The sequence below is a fragment of the Lissotriton helveticus genome, chromosome 1_1 (genome assembly GCF_964261635.1).
Source record: "Lissotriton helveticus chromosome 1_1, aLisHel1.1, whole genome shotgun sequence".
In the NCBI taxonomy this organism is placed as follows: domain Eukaryota; kingdom Metazoa; phylum Chordata; class Amphibia; order Caudata; family Salamandridae; genus Lissotriton; species Lissotriton helveticus.
The window spans coordinates 1,308,996,508-1,309,017,782 of NC_136057.1; positions in this window are offsets into that span (position 1 = coordinate 1,308,996,508).

Here is a 21,275-nt window from a genome sequence, read left to right on the forward strand (position 1 = left end):
ACGGGGGGTTAAATCCCTTTCGGATTTATTAAGCACAAAAAATTATCCGGTATATATATATATATATATATATATGTATGTAAAGCACTTTTTACACAGTTTATGAATTCACCACACATGCATTTGCGTTGTAAAGGCATGCCTGCTAAAGTCATATGAGGAGTGAAAGTATGCGGGGTAATGGTATCATGAGCAATTGCATTTTCGTAGTAAAAAATGTGGAGTAATGGTATGTGGGATGAAAGTATGCGGGATAACGTCGTATATTCGGCACCCTCATCTACAGACCACCAGGACCTCACACCCAGCCCGCTAATACCATCACCGAGCTCGTCGCCCCCCACGCCATCACCTCCACGGCCTACATTCTACTCGGGGACCTGAACTTCCACCTCGGCAACTGCAACAACCTCGACTCCACCACCCTCCTCGACAACGTTGCCAACCACGGACGGAAGCAGCTGGTCAACACTGCCACGCACAGAGCTGGACACACCCTCGACACCATCTTCGCTGGAGTAACAAACATCCGCTTCAGCCACACCACCCAGCCCCTCTGGATGGACCACCTTTGTGTCCATTTTACCTTCAACACCACCATCGCACCCCGCACCCGCCGTGACAGAACTGGAGCAAGGTCTCAGAGGAACACCTCAACACCGCCCTCCTTCAAGACCCCCCCAGCACATTGACCAACACCAACTCCGCAGGCATGGAATTTCACCGCTGGATCTCCTGCTGCGCCAACAAGCTTGCAACCCTCCGCCACCCCGCCAAACAACACCCTCTGAAGGCCACTTAGCTCACCACAGAACGTCAAGAAGCAAGGCGCTCCTGCAGACGCCTAGAGAAGACCTGGCGAACCCAGAAAACCTCGGAAGCATGGAACAACCACAGGAGCACCCTGAAGAAATAGCACCAGTGCATAAGAGACACCAAACGGACCTTCATAAGAGACAAAGTCCAGACCAACACGACCAATGCCGAGGAACTGTTCAATGTCATACAGCAGTTTGCACAACCTACCAGCAAAGACACGGACGTCACACCCTACCAGGAACTCTGCGACAAGCTCAGCTCATACTTCCACCTGAATATCAAGGCCCTCCAGGACAACTTCAGCGAACCAGCACAGGACACACCCCCCTACACACCACCGCCGACAAGCCGACCATCACGATCTGGGATCCGGCCACCATCGAACTCATCACCACGACCATAAAGAAAACCCACTCAGGAGCCCCAACTGACCCCTGCCCTCCGCACATAGTCCACAGGGCTGCCGCCGCCATTGCACCCGATCTAGGACGGAGCATGAACACCTCCCTCAGATCCGGCATCTGCCCAGACGACTGGAAACGGGGGAAGGTGAAACCCCTCAAGAAACCAACGGCCGACCGTACGGACCTGAAAAACTACTGTCCCATCTCTTTCCTCCCCTTTGCGGCCAAAGTCAATGAGAAACTCGTAAATGCACAGCTGACCACCTTCATCGAAGAGAACTCCATCCTAGACTTCTCCCAGTCTGGATTCTGCAGCAACCACAGCACCGAGACCGCCCTCGTCGCCGCCACTGATAACCTGCATTCTACTTGACCAGGGACACACTGCAGCCCTAACCCTAAAATTACCCCTACACCCAAAACCTTAACCGACCCTGACCCCTAAAATTGCGTCCCTCGTCCTTCTAGACCTCTCGGCAGCCTTCAACACCGTTTCACATCGCACGCTCGCAGCAAGACTTCACAATGCGGGGATACAAGGAGCCGCCCTCAACTGAATCCAATCCTTCCTCTCCGACAGAACCCAGAGGATTCGACTCCCTCCCTTCCTCTCCGAACCCACAGAAATCAACTGCGGAGTACCCCAGGGATCATCACTCAGCCCTACGCTCATCAACATCTACATGGCCCCCCTCGCCGCCATCGTCAGACAGCATGGACTCAGCATCATATCCTACACCGATGACACCCAGCTCATCCTCTCACTCACAAAGAATCCTGAAGACACCAGACTCTGCTTCAAGGAAGGAATGTAGAACATGGCAGCATGGATGAAAAATAGCTGTTTAAAGCTCAACTCAGAGAAGACCGAGGTCCTCTTCCTCGGACCCTGCACCTCCGCCTGGGACAACACCTGGTGGCCCTCCGCCCTCAGAAACCCTCCCACCCCCACTGACCACTCTCAGAACCTCGGCATCGTCCTCGACTCCTCCCTCTCCATGAACTGCCAGATCAAAGCTGTCGCTTCCACTAGTTTCAACGGCCTTCGTATCCTCCGTAAGACCTGCAAATGGATCTCCCCGACTGCAGAAGGACCGTCACCCAGGCACTCATAACTTGCAGACTGGACTACGACAACGCCATCTACGCTGGAATCAACAGAATGCTTCTACACAAACTCCAAACCATCCAGAATGCCGCAGCCAGACTTGTCCTCGCGGCACTGCGTCACGAACACAACACCCAACACCTACGAGCCCTCCACTGGTTCCCCATCGAGAAGAGGGTCACCTTCAAACTCCTCACTCACGCCTACAAATCCCTCAACAACATCGGACCCAAATACCTCAACGAGAGAGTATCCTTAAACGTACTCAAGAGGAACCTCCGCTCCGCCGACCTTTCCTGGCAGAGGTCCCCCACATCTGCAGAAACAGAACTGGCTGGAGAGCTTTCTCCTACATCACAGCCAAGACCTGGAACAAGCTCTCTGTGAACATCAGACGCTCCCTGACCCTGCACATGTTCAGGAAGGAACTCAAGACCTGGCTCTCAACTGACCCACAGCCGCTACACCCCCCCACCACCCCCAAGCGCCTTGAGACCCTTACTGGTGAGTAGCGCGCTATAAAACCCCTGATTGATTGATTGATTGATTGAGTACTGTCTAATTCGTTTGCTATCCATCTTCAAATAATTAGAATCATATTTTTGGTTGAGTTTGGGGATCCTTTTTCTTATTTATTGATTTTTACTAAAGGATAATGCTATTTTTTTATATTTCCCTGTGGAAAATTGTAAGTAAACTTTGTGCCCGGTATTATTGTTCAGTTTGTCTCTCCTCTTTTTATTTTTATTTTATTTTCAGAGTTTTATATAGCGCGAACAAGATCCTTACAGATATCAGAGCGCTTTACATAAATATGAGATATGAGGACAAAAAGACTACTTAACAAGGCATTTTGTGCAAATAGAGAACAGTGCAAGGTAACAAAATGTGAATGGGTGGTCGGTTCAGACAATGTAATAAAAGGGAGAGATAAATAGTCACAGTATTACCACAGATTATGTTCATGTGAATTGAGCCAAGAGGATCGATTTGACTTCCTTTTTGAAGGATGCAGTGGATGAGGTAAGTCTTGTTTCTGGAGGAAGGGCATTCCAGATCCTGGGTGCCATCCCTGAGAAGGAGCGTTTATATGTTTTTTTCTTGTGGAATCTTTGTGGTTTCAAAAGGAGAGTTTCTGCGCTTCTTGTGGCTCTTGAGGTGTTTAAGCCAAACCTGAGCGATGGGGATTTTGGAGGGGGACGCTATTAGGAGGAATTCTGTTTTTAGAGCATTAAGTTTGAGATGGTTCTATGCCAGCCATGTCTGTGTGTCCTTAAGTGTTAAGTTGAGGAGTTTGATGTCTTCAGGGGATTGTAGATTAAGGTAGAGTTGGGTATCGTCCGCATACATGTGAAATTGCATATTAGAGGCTTGAAGCAGTGCGGTGAGTGGTTCCATGACTAGATTGAACAGAGTTGGGGATAAGGAGGATCCTTGCGGGACACCTAGTGTTACTGGAATGGGTGTGGACATAGTGTTGTTAATTTTGAATTTCTGAGTCCGGTTATGAAGGAAGGAGGTGAACCATTTGAGTACTGTCCCTGAAAGACCCATTCTGATATTCAACAGTTCGAGTAAGTTCTCATGTTTGACCGTGTCGAAAGCTGATGAAAGGTCGAGTAGAACGAGGAGGCAGGTACCATTTTGATCAAGAATTTGAAGCGCGTCATCAATTATGTGTGCCATAGCTGATTCTGTGCTGTGGCCTGCACGGAAGCCTGATTGGTGTCGGTTGAGGAGGTCAAAATGCTTGATGTGTTTTGTCAATTGGAGGTGAGCACATTTTTCTAACAATTTGGCGAAGGTAGGGATATTGTAGATAGGGCGATAGTTATTAAGGTCAGTAGGGTCAGCTGTGGGTTTCTTTAGTATGGGCGATACTTGTCCCACTTTGAGGGAGTCCGGGAAGCGTCCTTGTTGAAGTGAACTGTTAATGATTTTGGTCCAGAGACTGGAGAAGCCATGGGATAAAGTCCTTTACAGCGTTTGCAGGTAGAGGGTCCGAGAGGTGATTGGAGGGCTTCAGGGTACTGAGGATCTTGCCCATAGATTCTTCCGTGTAAGTATCCTAGGATGACCATGTAGCATTGTTTTTTAGTTTAATGGATGTTTTGCTGAGGGGGCTGGAGTATAGGCTTAGATCAATGAGGAGATCATTCTTGATGTTATCTGTTTTTAATTTGAAGAAGGAAGAGAATTCTTCACAGGACGGTAGTGTGCTGGTTGTGTTATGTGATCGTTGAGGTTCGTCCTTAGATTGAGTTTTGATTAGCTCAAATAGTTTTTCGGGTCGTTTTTTTGCTTGGTCTAGTTGATGGCTAAAGAAGTCAGCTTTCGATTGTTTGATTTTTCTAAAGTAAGTGTTTCTCTTTTTCTTTAGTGTTTTGAGGTGCATAGCCGACGGGGCAGATCTCCAATTGCGTTCAGCTAGTCTCATAGCTCGTCTATCTTCGATAAGCAGACCGTCATATCATGGTTTTGAGTTTTTAGAGAAGACTCTCTTTAACTGAAGGGGGTAACTTCGTTGACTATCGTGGTCATTGACTCGAGGTAGTGGTCGGTGAGAGCCTGAACATCGTTGTTGCCGGTGGGGGTAGGAGAAGATTGTAGCTGGGAGAGGGTGAAGTGTTGGGATTGAGTTTCTTCAGGTCTCTTTTCCAGGCCTTGGGTTTGGTGGATTGGGCCGGGCTGAGTTTCACATATTCATTGATGAAGAATGTGATAATGTGGTGATCAGACCAATCACAGGGTTCGATTGAGTCTAGTTGTCTAGATGGGTGGCGTCACCTTTGGAAATGATGAGGACCAGGATAGAACCTTTGTCGTGAGTGGGGCTGTTGCAGATTTGGGTGAGGTCTAGGGCGTTGAGGAAGTTTTTGAGACTATTGACCACCAAATCTTTGTGATCATTCCAATAAAGGTTGAAATCACCAAGGAATATTTGTGTGTTTTGTCGACCCGAGTTCGTTGTGATCATGTCCATGAGGTGTTCAGTGAAGGTGAGGTTGTCTCCTGGTGGGTGGTAAATAATATGTAGAGAGCATACTGGATTACCCTCACTGTTGACATCAAGGCAGATGTGTTCACAAGAGGAGAATATGGGGGAGATGGCTCTAGTTACTGAGAGGTTGCTCCGGTGAATACATGTTATTCCACCTCCTGTCTTGCCGGTCCTGTCTAATTTGATGATGTGATAGTTAGAGGGTACTAGAATGTCAATGAGGAGGGAGGAGGATTCTGTTAACCAGGTTTCGGTGAGTATGGTAAGGTCTAGGTCAAGTGCGATAATGAGGCCGGCTATGTCAGATGCATGTCTAGGAGCGGATCTACAATTAAGTTGTGTGCATTTGAGCCGCGGGGTGATGGGGGGGGCGGAGGGGTCCAGAGTGAGGGTGACTTTTTAAAGATTATTAGAGATGGTACCTCTATTATTTTGTTTTAGTTATGTAAGTTGATGGAGTACTTTATTTATAGAGAAGTAAGTGCCTCGGCCCAAGGTATTTCACAGGAAGCCACTGCTGCTTGCACCACCCATAGCCCCAGACAGCACTGCCAAATGCCAGTGCTATTGATACCTACTAACCAGCAAATGCAATGAATGTGACAAGTCTGACTATTCCAGCTCATCCATTAAAATACCAGGTCGCCCAGGCTGTGACAATGGCCTGGGGGCAACCTGGTATTATTTTTAAATGTACATTGATTTATTACACACTGTTGCGGATGGGCTCTGTTAAGAAAAATAGACAGACAGTGCCACCATGTGGTGAAATGTCAAAAATAATTTCTGTTGAAAAAAAATAAGTGCCAGTTCTGAGCATAAGCAAACACTGGCACAAATTAAGCACTGATTATGTGGTATTTCTCTCCTTCCAACTAGTAGGGTTCTACTGGCGATTGCATACCTACCATCACACATGGTGTTACTGTGTGTCATGCAATATAAGCTCTCTTCACATGGTCACCTGGTGAGGAGCTGATATCACACAGGGGATCCAAGAGTGGGCTAGAAACACATGCACAGAGTGGATGTATAGCTTCCTTGTTGTGAGGATCTGCAAAGCAAATGTCTATTTGCAAGTGTAACCCAGAACTCCTGTTCAGGGGTATGCCCAATATCAGAGAGCTATTCACATCTCTGTATGGACTGAACCGTAGAACATCAGCGGCAGACTGGGAAGCTTCTTTTTGGAGAAGTGCCTCAAAAGCAGTGATCGGTATGAAACCCAGCCCCTCTAAAGCCCCGCCCCTTCCTCTCACATGGTGAAAAAAGTGCAGAAGTTGGAAGGTCTGTAAATGGATGGTAAAGCCAACCGAAGGAAAGACCAATGGTTTGAGTGGGTGCATTATTCTGTCTGTTGCAGTGTCACATGAAGTTGAGTGTTATGTGCATGCTTGATTGCATGCAGCTCCCTCAAGTGGCAGCATGTTCCTTATGGACAGAAACTGGTAAGTTTGTCAAAATGCGTGCACTGAAAGCTGTCATTTTCATTACATTGTGCAACAGGCAGTGTGAAATCACAGGAGTCGCAGGTGACCTGGTCTGCCATTATAGAACACCAGCAGCTAGTTTGCAATGGTATATCACAGGAGTCGCATGTGAGCTGGTCTGCCATTATAGGACATCAGCAGTAGTTTGTAATAGGATATCACAGGGGTCGCAGGTGTTCTGGTCTGCCATTATAGGACGCCAGCAGATAGTTAGTGATGGGATGTCAAAGGGGTCGCATGTGTTCTGGTCTGCCATTATAGGACACTAGCAGCTAGTTTGTGATGGGATGTCACAGGGGTCGAATATGATCTGGTCTGCCATTATAGGACACCAGCAGCTAGTTTGTGATGGGTTGCATGTGATCTGGTCTGCCATTATTGGACGCCAGCAGCTAGTTTGTGATGGGATGTCACAGGGGTCGAATATGATCTGGTCTGCCATTCCAGGACACCAGCAGCTAGTTTGTGATGGGTTGCATGTGATCTGGTCTGCCATTAAAGGACGCCATCAGCTAGTTTTTGATGGGATGTTTCCTTACGAGGTCAAGGGTACCACAAAGTCCAGAGGATGTTCACAAGACTTTATCAGCTATTTTGGCAATAGATTCAAAGCAGGTTGTGGCGGTCGTCCCTGGTAGCGCACATTACATTTGGGTAGTTGTGACTAATTACCTCATTTAGAATTTGGTGGACAAGGAACTCGGCCACAAACGTGTTGCAGTATCCTGTCCTTCACAACTGACATTCCACCCACTCTATGTAGAGTAGGGTAGACCATCAAGTTTCCACCTTTAATAGCCCTGCTTTATCCACTGGTGGAAACCTTACCTAGACCACCTGACAGACATGGGCCTGTCGATGTAAGTACTTCAGGCCGTGTTTTTTTCCTTTTTGGAAAACCTTGGCCATCCCAGACAGAAAAAAATAAAATGGTCATCACCTTGAGAGAAACCTTCCAAAGAGTCATGGTCTTTAGTTTTTGTTTTACAGAAACACATTTCCGCTTTGAGAGTTTGTTTTTATAAAAGAAAAAAAAATTGCTGAGGAACTACATGAAACATGGCGGCCCCTCAACAAACTTTCAAAGCCTTCAGTGGTGGGAGCTCCTCTGAAGGAATGCAGGTCTCTGCCAGGCAGGCAGAGATATCTAAATATGGCAAGGTTTATGTCTGCCAGAGTACATCTATACACCATCAGAGTACATCTATACACTGCCCTGGTGGAATGCGGCATAGCCCGCCACAATCTAAATACCCCTTAAATCCTCTGATTTGTAAAGGACACCAAAAATGTTTTTCTTGGGTTCACATCTATTTGGACTGATGCAGTGCAAATTATTCGAGGGAACATTATAATAATAATTCCTATTTGTAAAGCATGAACATATCCCCCCATTAAGGGTGTCAAGGTCTGGTGCTGTCGAGGAGATTGAGTGAGTTCATGACCCATAGTCACATGATGCTGACCTGGGCTACTGCCAGCTATTGAACAGTGAACCCCGCAGTCCCGAGTCAGCCACTCTGGCCTCTGCACCACACCTCTCCCACAAGGGCCGTACTGGCCGTAGCCGGCACCGGGCGTTTCCCCGGTGGGCTGCCAGGGTGTGGGACGGTTTTGGGTCCCTGGGGGGCTGTTTTTGTTATCAGGGCCAGCAGTATCGCCCCCCTGTAACAAAATAGTACAAAACCGGCCATTGCAAACAGCTCGGTCGCACCCCCTGCCCCCCAAGGGGGCCGGCCAAGCAGTTTGCCTGGGCCGGTTTCGGTTCCCCAGTCCGGCCCTGCGGAGTCCCACATTCTAAATAGCATTTAAATGAGCAGAGTTGCCTTTTAGAAGACCTTTGAAAGCTGCAATGAAATACAAGGGTAAAAAAGAAAGACTAGGCATGACCAATCAAGAAATCCTGCTTTTCAAGCAGTTAGACGGATGAAAAGGATCAATTTTGGCCCCTTTTCGACACCCACCAATGAATTAGGAGAGAAAAAGCGCCGCACTGTAATGAAGGTGAATGAAACGGAGGTAAAGGCGCATATAAATCTAAGTATCTATCAAAATGCAAGCCCACAAAATTCATTATTTCTTCCAAAATAGGTACTGATAGGAATATAGACCAAAGGTGTCTTTCATCAATAGGGGCAATGTCCCTAGCAATAGTCGCAGTCTGGTTCTTCGGTAGAATGTATGAAAATCTGCAGATGTTTTCACATTTCTGTGGGGAAAAAACCTACAATCTGAGGGCTGAGCCTAGGAAATCTGCAGACAGAACTTGCAGTCGAAATGTACATTAATATAATTAGAGTTAATGTAAAAAATATTAAACAGATTGCTCAAGCCGAACTCGCTGTATTTATCATATTTTTAGTACTGCATAATTTTCAGACAGGACACTGATGGAAATATATAGTTAGCGGGAGACTCACAAGCTTTGAGGACGTCAGATCTTCCTATGGTCAGACAGTAGTCACAGTACTGAACATGCCTCTGGCTGCAGCCCCCAGCGGCCTTACCCTTACTTTGAATAACATGACTCAAAATATCAGTCCCTGCTGGAAGCACAAAAGCCACAGAAGACACCAATGTTAACTTTTCTTTTATGCATTTTTCTGTTGCTTTTGTAGTTTTATAGAACAAGAAGGAGGCTCAGGCGTGTTACCGCAGGTCACCGTTAAAAACAAAGCTACAGGAGGAAATGAACAAGGCACAAACACTTATAAACATTGGATTTATGCAGATACAAAGGAATTTACAAATGTGCAGCAAAGCAAAATGATGTCAGTGCGAAAAGGACAATGTGTGAATGAGAGGAGGGAATAGGAGAAGGTATTTAACACGTAGATTAATATAGCCTGCATTTAGGAGAGAACAACAATTCAGGTAGGTAAGGGAGACAAAAAGAACTAGTGAGTGATGAGAAAGATATAAGTGTTATGAAGAACAAGCATTGCCATAAGAAACAAACATTGGCAAAGTCAACATATCTTGCCAATGCAGGAGCCATTGGCTTTGCCAATAGTAATGTTGCACACAGGGGTGGCTGCTGTTCAGCATGGCTAAAAGTTAGTGGGGTAAAGGAAAGTGATATGGAGTGGAGAGTGGAGTGGCGTAGAGTGGTGTGGAGTGGAATACAGTAGAGATGAGTGGCGTGGCGAGGAGTGAAGTGGAGTGTCATTGAGTAGCGTACAGTGTTTTGGAGTGTTGTGGAGGGAGTAAAGTGTCGTAGAGTGGATGGGCATTGAGTTGAATGGCGTTGAGTTGAGCACAGTGTCAGAGTTGAGTAGAGTGGCACAGAGTGCAGTGGAGTAGTGTAGAGCAGAGTGGAGTGGTCTAGAGAGTGTTGCGTAGAGTGTTGTAGAGTGGCATACAGCGGAGTAGATTGTCATTGACTGGAGTGGCATAGAGTGAAGAGGAATAGAGTGGAGTAGTGTGTCATAGAATAGGGAGGAGTAAAGCAGCATGGAAAGGCATGGAGGGAGCTGTATAGAGCGTCATAGAGTGGAGTTGTGTTGTAAATTAGCATAGAGTGGAGTAGAGTGCTGTAGAGTGGAGAGGTATAGAGTGAAGTTGAGTGTCAGTGGAGCAGAGTTTAATGGAGTAGAGCATCATAGAGTGAAGTATAGTGGAGTGGCGTAGAGTGGAGTGCAGTAGAATAGAGTAATGTGGCCTAGAGTGAAGTGGAGTAAAGTTCTGTGGTGAAAAGTAGATGTGCGTAGAATGCTGTGGCGTAGAGTGCATTGGTTTTGAGTTAAGTGGTGTAGAGTGCAGCAGCATAGAGTAGAGCAGTGCAGAGTAGATTGCAGTGGTGTAGAGAGTAATGGCATAGAGTAAAGTGGCGCAGAGTGGAGTAAAGTGGCGTAGAGTGGTGGAGAGTCAATTGGCACAGAGTGGAGTGGTGCAGGGTAGAGTGCAGAGATGTAGAGAAGAGTGACATGGAGTGCAGTGACGTAGTGCAGTGGCATAGAGTGCAGTGGTGTAGAGTGCAGTAGAATGGGTACAAATGAGTGGTGCAAAGTAGAGTATAGTGGCATATAGTGCAATGCCATAGAGTGCAGTCATGCAGAGTAGAGTGTCAGAGTTCAGGGTTGTAGAGTGCAGTATCGTAGAGTGCAGGGTCGTAGAGTGTTACAGAGTGGAGTGGTGCAGAGAGCAGTGACATAGAGTGCAGTGGTGCAGAGTAGAATGGATTGGTGTAGTGTGCAGTGATGTAGAGCACAATAGTGTAGAGTGCTGTAGCATGCAGTGGAGTACATTAGAATGTTGTACAGTGTAGTGGCGTAAAGTGCAGTGGTGCAAAGTAGTTGGCATAGGTACTGTGGCGTAGGGTGCATTGGTTTTGAGTAAAGTGATGTAGAGTGAATTGGTGTAGAGTGTAGTAGGTTCAAGTAGAGTATAGTAGAGTAGAGTGCAGTGGCATAGAGTGGCGCAGTGGCATAGAGTGCAGTGGCATAGAGTGCAGTGGAATAGAGTAGATGGTTTCAGAGTAAAGTGATGTGGAGTGGAGTGGTGCAGGGTAGAGTATAGTAGTGCAGGGTAGAGTGCAGTGACACAGAGTAGTAGCATAGAGCACAGTGGCGTAGAGTAAACATGGCGTCGAGAAGAGTGTTAATTGCAGTAGCGTAGAGTGAAGTGGGGTAGGGTGGAGGTAAGCGCAGCGGCATAGTGTGCAGTGGTGTATAGTAGAGTGTTTCAGAGTCACGTGAAATGGTATAGAGTGGAGTGGTGCAGGGTAGAGTGGAGTGATATCGAGTGGCATAGAGTGCACTGGCGTAGAGTGCATGGTGCATAGTAGAGGGGCTAGAGTGCAGTGGCATAGAGTAGAGTGGTGCAGAGTAGAGTAGAGAGACGTAGAGTGGAGTGCTGTAGAGTGCAGTGTCAGAGGGCAGTGGTGCACAGTAGATTAGAGTGGCATAGAGTGCATTGGCGTAGAGAGCAGAAAAGTAGAATGGCACAGAGTAGAGTAGCATAGAGTTCAGTGGCAGAGAATTTAGTGGCAGAGAGTTCAGTGATGTAGAGTGGAGAGCCATAGAGTGCAGTGATGTAGAGTAGAGTGACATAGAGTGCATTGGCGTGGAGTGCAGTGGCTTACAGTGGCACAGAGTAATGTGAAGTAGAGTGTCGTGGCATAGAGTGCAGTGGCGTAAAGTGCAGTGGCATAGAGAAGATTATAGTGCCATACAGTGCAGTGGTACAGAGTAGATTGGCATAGAGTGCAGGGGCGTATTGTGTATTGGTTTTGAGTAAAGTGGTGTAGAGCGCATTGGAGTAGACTGCAGTAGTGTAGCGTGCAGTGGGATAGTGTGGAATGGTATGGTGTGGAGTGGCGCAGAGTGCAATAGAGTGGCGTAGACTGAAGTGGCAGAGTAGATTGCTTCAGAGTAGAGTGAAGTGACATAAAGTACATTGGTATAGAGCAGACTGTCGTAAAGAGCAGTGGTGCACATTAGATTAGAGCAGCTTAGAATGGATTCTCATAGAGTGCAGTGGCATAGAGTTCAGTGGCTTACAGTTCAGTGGCGTAGAGTTTAGTGGCGTAGAGTTCAGAGTGCCAGAGGGTGCAGTGTTGCAGAAGATACTGACGTAGAGTGCAGTGGTGCTTCCTTCAGTGGCATGGAGTGCATTAGCGTAGAGTGCAGTCGCGCAGAACAGTGTGGCGTAGAGTACAGTGGCACAGAGTAGAGTGGCGTAGAGTACAGTCGTGCAGAATAGAGTGGCGTAGAGTGCAGTGATGCAGAGCAGAATAGAGTGGCGTAGAGTGTAGTGACATAGAGTATAGTAGCATAGAGTGATTTGGTGCAGAGTAGATTGGCGTAGAGTACATTGGTTTGGAGTAAAGTGGTGTAGAGTGCTCTGGCGTAGAGCGCAGTGGCATAGGGTGCAGTGTTTCAGAGTAGGCTGGTATAAAGTGGAGTGGTGCAGAGTGGTGTAGAGTGCAGTGGTGCATATTAGAGTAGTGTGGGGTAGAGTGCATTGGCATAGAGTAGAGTGGAGTGGTGTAGAATACAGAGTAGAGTGGAGCAGTGCAGAGAAGAGTGCAGTGACGCAGTGTGGAGTGGCATAGTGTAGCGTGGTGCACAGTAGAGTGCTGTGGCGTGGAGAGGTGCAGAGTAGAGTGGAGCTGGGTAACGTGGAGTATGCATTGTATGGTAGTGTATTTCCATTACAGAGAACACATCATTAATTGAAATGACCATTACATTGGTACCGCATACAGTGTTAATGATAAAACAGCGCACAAACGATAATGTGTGTCTATGTCATCACTCAATGTACTGATTTGATTGTCAGCACAGTTCATTTACATATATTTCAGTTTTGTTGTGTACTAGGTAAAGAAAATCTGTACAGCCCTTCTCAAGCAGCCCCCACTAGCCAGCATGATTATCACATAAATCCTCTCACTTTGAAGTCAGAGAAAGAAAAATAAACACCAAGCTTACTGGAAGACACAGCCTGACATTTCACCTGAATGCACAGCAAATGTAACAAGATAAGAACAAGATTATTAGGTCTGATTACAGAAAGCAAGTTTGTGGAAGAATACAGTAAACAAGGTTTGGGAAACAGGAGGGATGAACTCGAGCTGGACAGTCTAATGCAAATAAAGCCAGCAAATAGAAGCCAGCATATGTGAGTTACAAACCACAAAGACAATGGTAAGCAACAGGTGGAATGCATTCCTTGGTCAACTTTCTGAATGTCCCCAAGATGTCTTTAGCAAACCAGACAGCTGCGCTGTCTGGTAGGCTGCAACCTAAAAAGTTCTAGCTCAAGATTGTCTTACTGAGGAAAACAAAGAGGAGAAATAAAAGAGTACCAGAAAAGCAACAATGCTGAAACCGTTAAGAAGTGTGGGAGAAGAATGGAAAGATAGCTCCAATTAAAAAATGAACAGAGGGCACAAGGAGAAAAAAAGACCATTGCAGAAATTGAGAAATAAAGAAAAAAGGGGGGTAATATCAGTAGTGGATCTCAAGAAATCAACAGTGATTAGAGATGCAATTAGATGGATCCAATTTGGAATGCCATTCAAAAAGCAGTAGTTTATGTTCTGTGTGGTCCTAATTGATACAGGTAAATTGCTCCAGACCCCGGGTCGCATAGCCTGATTCTGGTTACATAGCACAAGTACTATTGAGCCATAGATATGCCACCTTCATAGTGTGTACTTTATTTTCAAAACTGTGTGCGGCGAGAGAAGAGATCACATGCTGCATAAAGACCACTGACCTCCAGAAGTTTTGGCCTGATAGAAAGGAGTGCCTTGTGGTACTTCCTGCAGCAAGTTAACAGGACTGGAGAAGGAGTTGCTGATTTTGAGACTGATTAGTCAAATATGTTACAGATCAATAAAATACAACAGAGTCAATGCCCTTATTCCAGTTGAATGTATGGTGAAGGTAGATTGAGGAACTATTCTAAATGCCTCCAGTATCCCAAGGAGAACACGTAGACATGAGTTTCAGTCTCAAGAATACAAAGCATGTCATCAACAGTCTAGAGCAAAGTGCTCTCAGCTCTCTAGGCCAATGTGACGGCTGATTGAATTTCACAAAGAAGTGTAAAGTCAAAGAGATGTTTTTTTTTCAGTTGTGATGGTATATAACTTTGAATTATCTTTTTTCAAGGAAGTTAAGTCCTAGTACAGGCTGAATGTTAAGATTGCCAGCATCGAGTGAAGATTTTGACACCACGGCAGAGACCTGCCTGATTTTAAGGCAATCAGTTATGACACCTTGCACAAGAGATAGGCTCACTAGATTGGTCCAACAGCCTAAGAGATTTTGGGGCAGATTTATGTCGGACTTGCGCCACGTTTACGCTGCCGTTGCATCACGCAACGGCGCCGAAACGTGGCGCATCCCTGCGACCTATTTACAACGTGACGCATCTAGGCAGATGCGTCACGTTGTAAAGCCCTGCGCCACATAAAACCTGCGTCAGGTTTCATGTGAGCGTTCTTTCGCAGGGTGGGCGTTCCCTCGTAGGAAAGCCCCGTAAAACTGACGCAGTGAAATCTATAGGATTTCACTGAGTCAGTTTTACGACGCTGCTGGGTCAAATCCTTACGCCCGCTTGAAGCAGGCGTAAGGAGTGACACACCATGTTATGTATGGGTGGCCTCTGTACATTGCAGGAGTTGTGTCTTACTGAGGAAAACAAAGAGGAGAAATAAAAGAGTACCAGAAAAGCAACAATGTTGAAACCGTTAAGAAGCGTGGGAGAAGAATGGAAAGATAGCTCCAATTAAAAAATGAACAGAGGGCACAAGGAGAAAAAAAGACCATTGCAGAAATTGAGAAATAAAGAAAAAAGGGGGGTAATATCAGTAGTGGATCTCAAGAAATCAACAGTGATTAGAGATGCAATTAGATGGATCCAATTTGGAATGCCATTCAAAAAGCAGTAGTTTATGTTCTGTGTGGTCCTAATTGATACAGGTAAATTGCTCCAGACCCCGGGTCGCATAGCCTGATTCTGGTCATTTGAACAATAATCTCAATAGCCAGTTCCCTTCTTCTGTCCTCAAACTAGCTGAGTCTAGGCGCCGGGAAACCCTTCTTGGGTAGCTGTTGCGCCCTACAAATTGAAAAAATAAATAAATTGCGTCGCACTTGCGACGCTACTCCAGCAATGCGCCGCCCGTACACCACAACATGCGTCACGCATCTGCCCTTCCATGCACCATGGTGCGCCGCATTGTAAATGCGGCGCATCTGTGGTGCCGCAAGGAGGGAATTGCGTGACGCATCAGTTCTGGCGCATCCCTGCTGATTTGCAGAGATGCGCCAGAACTCATAAATCTGCCTCTAAGTTTCATCTTGTTAGTGATATCTGCCATATTGTAAAGTTCTCTAGAGAAACTTGGGGCAGAAGGTTGGATGATAAATGTTCCCTTTTTACAGGTGCTAACTCATAGTTTGCTGTGATAGTAGTGACACCTTCCTTCGGTGGGATTGGAGGAAAATTATTAGAAGTGGTGAATGCCAAGCAGTTGATATTTAAGCCGTATATCTGGCTGCAGGTGTAAGAACACTTGTTAAAGGTCACAAATCTGAGCTGCTGCATGGGCTTATAAGGGTGCGGGTCTTTACACAGACTTATCTGTGGTGTTAAGTGGTGAGAAATGGAGATTGGGAAGATATTCTGAGCATTTCTGGTCATCTGATCAAGCCCACCACCACAGGATTTCAACCCTTTAAAGTATCGGAGGTCAGAGAACTCTCCACGAAAAATAAAAGGGCCTGGATCAATGGAGAATGCCGGGGTAGTTTGTTCCTGCTCTTCATCAATGAGAATATTAAGAAAGTAAAACCATTTACTAAGAGTACTCTGATCACAAGCATGGTGCAAATAATGGAGGCTTGAAGGTTGGAGACGGTGTGCATGTGAAAAAGCCTGTAAGGCCTTAGAAGGGTGGCAGCAAATCTTTAAAACCATACTACGTAGAACAACTCTACACTAAATCAGATTGAGTGACAGCAATGTTTGACATCTTAACGGGCTATTCAGATGCAACAAAATCATACACTGGTCCACAGGCCCATATGTGAAGGTTCCCAGTGCTAAAAAAGTGGTTACTGGATGAGGCTGTGAGTTGTAAGTGTGTAGCACCTAGTACTATTGTTGAAATGCAAGAAGAGACCCCATGTGAGAGTATGGCCATGTTCTCTTGTGGCAATGCCAATCAAGAGGCTGGCATTGGAGGACATGTGGCAGGAAAGGAGAAAGGGGAAGGTCTTCCAGATCTGACGCCACCCGAGGTGGAGAAGATGTTGTAGATGTGGCAGTTGAAAGTCCCTTCACGACTAAGGGGCCGATTAGGATGGCGGACGGATCGCCACCGCCATGCAGGCGGTGGCGATCCGTCCGCGATCTGTGCCCATCCGCCACCAATTTCCCCCGCCATATTACAATGGCGGGGGGGACTGCGGCGGACAGAAACACCGTCCGCCACTTTTCCGCCTCGGTCGCCTTGCGGCCGGGGCGGAATTGGGTTCATATGGCTGGCGGTGTCTTCCAGACACCGCCAGCCATATTACGATGGCCGGATGCAGATGCCTTTCCGTGGCGGCAGCCATGGAAAGGCATACGGGATTTGCTTTGGGGGCCCGTTGCGGGCCCCCAGGGTGAAGGGGAGGAGTGGGGGGTGCATATGGGAGGTACCTATGGTACCCCCCTGCGTTTCACAGTACAACATGGCAGGCACCATGCGGTGCCTGTCATGTTGTGCTGTGAAACGCACAACATGCATTTTTGACATTGCGGCGGACGGTGCTTTCAGCACCGTCGGCCGCAATGTTAAAAATGCGGGATGCACCCGCCACTGTGGAGGGTGCATCCTAATTCGGGGCACGGTACCTCCGCCCTTGTGGCGGACGGTCCCTGCCCCAGGCAGGATGGTGGACGAACTTTGTCCGTCCGCCATCCTAATCGACCCCTTAGTCCGGTCGTCCAGTTTATATGCTTAAAAGACTGAAGAGGGTTGCGCTGGGGCATTAAGAAGTCTACGCCTCTCCCCCCTTCAAATACTTTAGACAGTGGCGTAACATTACTTGAGGGGACCCCCCTGCAAAGTATGTGGAGGGGGCCCCACATGTCTAGACACAGTCAGGAGCTCTCAGGCCAGGCTATCCTACCACCCTGCAAAGTGCTGGAGGGGGACCTTGAGGCTCAGGCCCCCCCCTGCACTGCAGGGGCTGCGGGGTCTATTGTCACGCCACTGACTTTAAAGTTTCATTTTTGTCCCTTGGCTTCCTAGTGCCTTGTCCGGGCATTCTTCAACTGTCGACATTTCTCATTTTGTAGTATTTACGTTGTTCTGCGCCTACGTCCACCTCCTGAGCCGATTGAATGCAAATTTATTGTATAACTCATTCACACTTGTTTGCCACACATTTATACCTTGTTTGAAGGAGGTCTGTCCTCTTCTGTCCCAGTACAGCCCCTTCAGAAAGTGATGCTCACCACCTTCCATTCTGTAAATTTGGGTCTAGGGAGATTTCTTCGTTGGTGTTGTAAAGGATGTCTGATGAAGAATAGCAGCTCTTTGGAGCTCTTTTATGAATTTGTCTCAATAAAGTAGGCCTGGGCGGAATTTCAATGATGCCAGAGTAATTCTGCGTTACTCTTTGACGTGGAATTACCGCAAATTAGGCGATTACTCCTCCTTGCATAATTAAGAGTAATTTGGGAGAGAAATTCCTAACACAAGAGAATAAGTTAGAGAATTAGTAAGCGGCTGCTCATGCTCGCTTTTTGTGTTCTGCTGTATTTAGCGCTGTTTTTTAGCGCAAAATGCATCCCTGCATCCATTTTGGATGGGAAACATCCATTACAATACAGTAATCACAATGACCTACCTTTCCAAGGCAACTGTTACAACGCAACTGCCTTTACATTGCATACTATTACAATGCATGCCATTACAACCATGTCACCCCCAAACTAAAAGAGTTAAAACAAAACTGCAGGAAACTAGAGAGGACTTGGAGACACACTCTTAGGGCGCACGACAAAAGTAGTTACAGAGAGTCTATCAAGAAATACAAAGCTGAAATTAAATCAGCGCAGGCAATATTTTATGAGGAAATTATCAGAACGTCAGCCAATACCCCGAAGGAAATATTCTGGATAGCAAAATCCCTGATTAGTACCCCTCCCATCCCGCCTGACCCCAGCGAAGCACAGAACCGGTGTGACAGTCAAGCAGAGTATTTCCACCAAAAGATCCAATCCATCTCCTCATCCTTTAAACCCATCAAACAACATGTACCCGAAATAGATAATACCCCCTCAACTTCTGCCTGCCAGTTAGCGGACTTCCCGCCGCTTAAGGAAGACTCCCTTAAAACCCTAATGCTGAAAGTAACATCAGGATCCCCTACCGACCCTGCCCCTCCGCGACACCTTCTAAAGGTGGCGGACACCATTAGACCAGCCATTCTAAATATCTTGAATTCATCAATCTCCACTGGGAAAGTACCAAAAGCCTGGAAATGTGCACAAGTCAGGGCTCTCTTGAAAAAGCCCAATCTCGACCCTGGAAAAATGGCCAACTACAGCCCGATTTTGCTCCTCCCCTGGATAAGCAAGCTGCTTGAGAAGCACATCAACACCACCTTGATGCTTTATTTGGAAACCAACCACCTACTCCATGACTTGCAAGCCGGCTTTCGCCCTCAACTGGGGACAGAGTCTGCCCTGTTGACTGTAACAGAGCTAGCCCGGAAGCATATGGATCAAGGCGGCACCACAGCAATTATGCTATTAGATCTTAGTGCCGTAAATAGCAACATCCTAATTTCCCGTCTAGTACAACGCCGAGTGGCAGGAAAGGCCATTACGTGGCTACGGTCCTTCCTGGAGGACCGCACGTTTCAGGTGGTAGAGGGGGCCACCCATTCTAAAATCTGGCCCCTCAACCAGGGCGTACCTCAGGGCTCCTCCCTGAGTCCAACCCTTTTTAACGTGTACATGGAACCGCTGGCAGGGATTGTTATCCCATTCGGTTTTGAAATCATAACCTATTCCGATGACACCCAACTAGTGGTAGCCCTGAACCAGCCTGGCAGCACCTCCCACAACCTGAGCAGCTGTGTTAAATCAGTAACAGAATGGATGGCCCTGTCCCACTTAAAATTGAACGGGGACAAAACAGAGCTCATGTTTCTAGGAAACACAGCTGTACCAAGACCCACTATAGACTGGCCGACCTACATGGGTACTCCCCCAGAGCCAAAAGACCATATCAAAAGCCTAGGTGTATGGCTAGACGACACCTTAAGCTTTAACCGCAAGCCACAATACTTTCTGCCGCCTGCTTCGGGCTGATGAGAATGTTGGGGAAAATACTACCTCTCCTCCCTTTCCAAGCCCGTAGGATAATGGTCCAGGCCATTATCCTATCCCGCCTCGATTATGGGAACGCCCTTTACCTAGGTGCACCAATTAGCACAACCAAGAAGCTTCAAGTAACCAAGAATGCGGCTGCACGCCTTCTTCTTGGACTCTCCCGACGAGATTCAGGCGCTGCCGCCTGGAAGAAACTACACTGGCTGCCCATCCAGACCAGGGTAAAATTCAAGGCGATGTGCATAATGCACAAAGCCATGTGGAATACAGCACCCGCAATGATCTGCTCGTTAGCTACCCCCTACAGCCCTCAGAGATCGCTGCGCTCTAGCACAGCCTCTCTAGCCTCAAAGAACAAAATCAAACGCGCTAGGTGGGGCGGACACTCCTTCTTTTGGAATGCTGCCTCTATATGGAACTCCCTGCCTCCCACACTACGTAGCCAGCCTGACTTACAAAAATTCCGGAAAGAGCTTAAAACATTTCTCTACCATTAAAGTTAATCAGCAGACCCCTTGACCCAACTCTTCCACAGCGCTACGAGGCCTCCCGGTAGTAATGCGCTCTACAAAACCCAATTTCATTTCATTTCATTTCCATGTCACTACAACGCATGCCATTACAACGCATACCATTACAACACATGCCATTACAACACAAGGTAAGCAATGGAGATTTATTTTAGCATTAGGGTGGGTATGGGTTTTGGGATACATGGGAATAGTAATTTTACCCTTAAACTATCCAACACTTTCCCTACTGTTGCAGTCACTGGAGTGGGAATAGTATTTTTTACCCCTACACTATCCAATACTTAGTAATTTTTACCCCTACACTATCCAACAATTACCCTACTGTTGCACTCACTGGAGTGGGAATAGTATTTTTTACCCCTACACTATCCAACACTTACCCTACTGGTGCCCTAAAAGTATTATGCGTTGTAATTGTATTCATTGTAATGGTATGTGTTGTAATGGAATGCGTTGTAATGGTAGTTTTAAAAAATGCCTTGTAATGGCATTCGTTGTAAAATCATGCAATGTAATGGTAGTTGCGAAGTAAAGACTGCATCGTAAGAGCATGCATTTTAATTGCATGCATGGTAAAGTCATATATTCATTTTGGACAAGAGGCGGCATTGTTGCACTTAGAAATAGCACTAAATACAGAAATACTCTTCTTGCATACTTCAAGAGTAATCTTGCAGAATTTTTAAGTAATTCAGCGTGATTACTCTACACTGAAATACGTGAGTTACGCCCACCCCTACAATAAAGTTCCACTTGTCTTCCTGAATCTACATGTCCTTGTCTCTACAATAAAGGTTTAACTGTCACACACTGAGACAATCTTCAAGCTTTCTTAAAACCTCCCTTACCACCAATTGCACAGCTCAGTCTTCCCCTCCACAAGAATGGAGCTACCAGAAACCTTCCTCATTTTTTTTTTTGTGGAAATCAATTTTGCTACCTCAAGTTTATGCTGATACTTTTGTGTGTCCAGGCATGCACTATCCTCTCTCTATGTGGGGTAACAGCTTGTCATGTAGGGCCACGTAGATCTTTTTTGTGCATGGATTGGTGCAGAAGTATATATATTCT